Raw genomic sequence first — 2,831 nt, 5'->3', positions numbered from 1 at the left:
ACCTTACTTTACTCACTCTTAGTGTTTGAAGCTGCCATAGAAACAAATTCAGAGAGCCAGAAACCCTAACAAAAAAAAAACAAGCTACACCTTCAAAATGTATTTTAACGTACAAATCTCTCTCTAGTGTCGTATGTTTAGAACTATATGAAGAGTGCAAGAGTGGGCACATGCTGTGTACATTTTCCAGTCACCTTCTATAGCTCAGGCGTGTATGGTTATAAGGATGCTGCGGAATAGGCAGTGACAGCTATGTACCCTGATAACTTCATGCAGGGTCACCACCTCCCCTTTATCAATTTACCTGCTAGCTCCACTGCAAACACTCTAAATTTACCCTTTGAGGACTGCTGTGTTTCTGCCCAACTCACACTGATAGGACTGGAAAGAAACTTGTGCAGGGGGTGTTGGTTGTGGATCTGAAACCATAGAATCTGCTTATTGTATACCTGTAGCCAGGACTTTTTTTTCTGGGGGGAAAAGGTGGTGGAACTCAGGACCGCACAATGATGTCACTTTGGGTCAGCTGGAACAAGGGGGGAGTTAAACTTTAAAAGTTTAAATTGCCCTTGGCAAAAATGGTCACATGGCCAGTGGCCCGGCCCCGATCTCCAGACAGAGGGCACAGCGCAGAGGGCCATCTAAACTCCCCTCTGTCTGGAGATCAGGAGGCGGGGCCATTGGCCATGTGACCATTTTCAAGACGTGCCGGAACTCCGTTCCACCACGTTCCTGCTGAAAAAAAGCCCTGCCTGTAGCCTTACTACTTTAGATGCATGCTCCAGCATACTGCTTATATGTTTCAAGCTCAAGGGGCATGTAGGAATTACTCCTACCCTTTGCAGCATATATTGCTGCAGAACATTTACTTCTATTTCCTGGAACAAACATGGAGTTTCTCTACTTCTATACCTCTAGGTTGTACTTTTCATAGGGAAACTTAAAGGAAAAGTCTGTAGACTCCATATCTACCATAAGATTTAAGAAATGTTCATGTATTTTTGCCATACACATTCAGCAAGAACCAGGCTGTTAACAGAATGTGAGGCATGTGAAAGCCTGCCACCAGTTGGCAGTGTAACATCAGTTTGGTGCATATGGTGAAAGCACATATGAAAGGTAGGATGTAAAACCCATTTTCCACCAGAGAAGGGCTCTTACACCACTTGAGGGGGATTAACTTTCTCCAAGATCCCAACCATTGCAGACCCCACACCCATTATGCCCAGCGCAGTTTATGGCGACCCTTGACTCTTTAGGCAACGCTTTGAGGAGGGTACAGTGGGTAGGGGTGTGTGGGAAAGTTCCATTCCACCTTTAATAATCTGATCATAGTACTTTGGAAAGCAAGTTAGCACTTACCTGTAATTGTTAGTCATCAAGTGGTCTTCTGTGCCGGCCAGCTATGGAGAGGTTTTCAAAAGCTTTCTAGAATGCATGGTGTGCTATCCTCCTGATGTTTACCCACCCAATCTGTCACATGCTATTAGGAGGGGCGAATACCTTCTCTCAGCTCTTCTTACTGCCAACAGAACCCCTGAGAAAGCCAAGACAGCACAAAAATCCCACAACAGAAAAGGAGGGAGGGAATGTGTGCCTGCACAGAAGACTACTCAAAGAACAACAGTTACACAGGCAAGTCCAAACCCATTTTCATCTCTGCAGCTTGTGGGCAGGCCCAGATTCGTAGAGTAGCAAGCTGACTTACCGTGAAGGTGGATGGGAGAACAAACCCTGAAGGACCATCTTCTCCACACTGCATCTCTTCTGGAATTGTCATCTGCCAAACAGTATCTAATAAAAGTAAAAAAGGAGAACCAAGTAGCTTCCTGGCAGACTTCATACGCTGGTACATCCTGTAGGAAAGCTGCTGAAGATGCAAGGGCCTTGGTGAAGTGGACTGTAACATGAAAAGGACATGGCATACTCACCGCGAGTCATAACAAAACAAGATTGCCTTGACTATCCAGATTGTGTGTCCCTTCCTGGCTAGCAAAAAAGAAGAAAAAGCAGGGATCTTTACAGAAAACTTGTAATCTATTTAAATAAAAGACAAAGCTCACTTGACCTCCCACATAAGCAGAGTGAGATTAGAATTGACAGCAAAAGACTGGCAACGGTGTCTTAATAGACCACTTTGAGTAAGAAGACCTCAACTAGGGCATTTGGGAAATTTTGGTAATTGGGGAATCATGCCACATGACAGAGGGGTGGGATAAGAGCCCAGAGCTTATGGATCCCGTCTTGGAACCAAGGCAGCCCATGAATCCCTGGTCTGAAGCCATACTAGTATGGATGGACATTGAGATGTCCTTAAACACAAGACTTCTGAACACACAGAAAAAATGATCAGTGTCACTCGATGTTTCACCTGGAACATCTCAGGGTCCACTCCCAAAAACTGTTTCCTAGCCACAGATCGTCATCTGTAAAATGAGTATATCAGGGGCTGCAAGAAAAGAACCACTCAAAGAATTGTGTAAAACTCTTCCAGTGACTGGTGATTATCGGCTTTCATAAAAGGTTAATATCAAGCATTGTTCACATTAACTTTGAGCACTGGTTAAAGTACTACATGAATTCTAAAATGTTATTAAACTTTCATTAGAACATTAAATTTTGGATTTCAATGGGTAGAATCTTAAAATTACAGTTAACTTGGGAGGAAAGTATGATGTCAAACTCACAGAGTACAATACTGAAGACCAATGGAGCCGGAGGTGTTAGGAGAAAAAAGCCCTCCTTTAAAAAGGTTTAGCCTTAAATCTAGACACATTTTTTTGGTCAAGAAAAGAAATCTGCACGAAGAATGGTCACTGACATATTCTCTC

Source organism: Eublepharis macularius, chromosome 18, assembly GCF_028583425.1.
Source record: "Eublepharis macularius isolate TG4126 chromosome 18, MPM_Emac_v1.0, whole genome shotgun sequence".
NCBI lineage: Eukaryota > Metazoa > Chordata > Lepidosauria > Squamata > Eublepharidae > Eublepharis > Eublepharis macularius.
Note: the sequence above shows the minus strand (reverse complement) of the source record.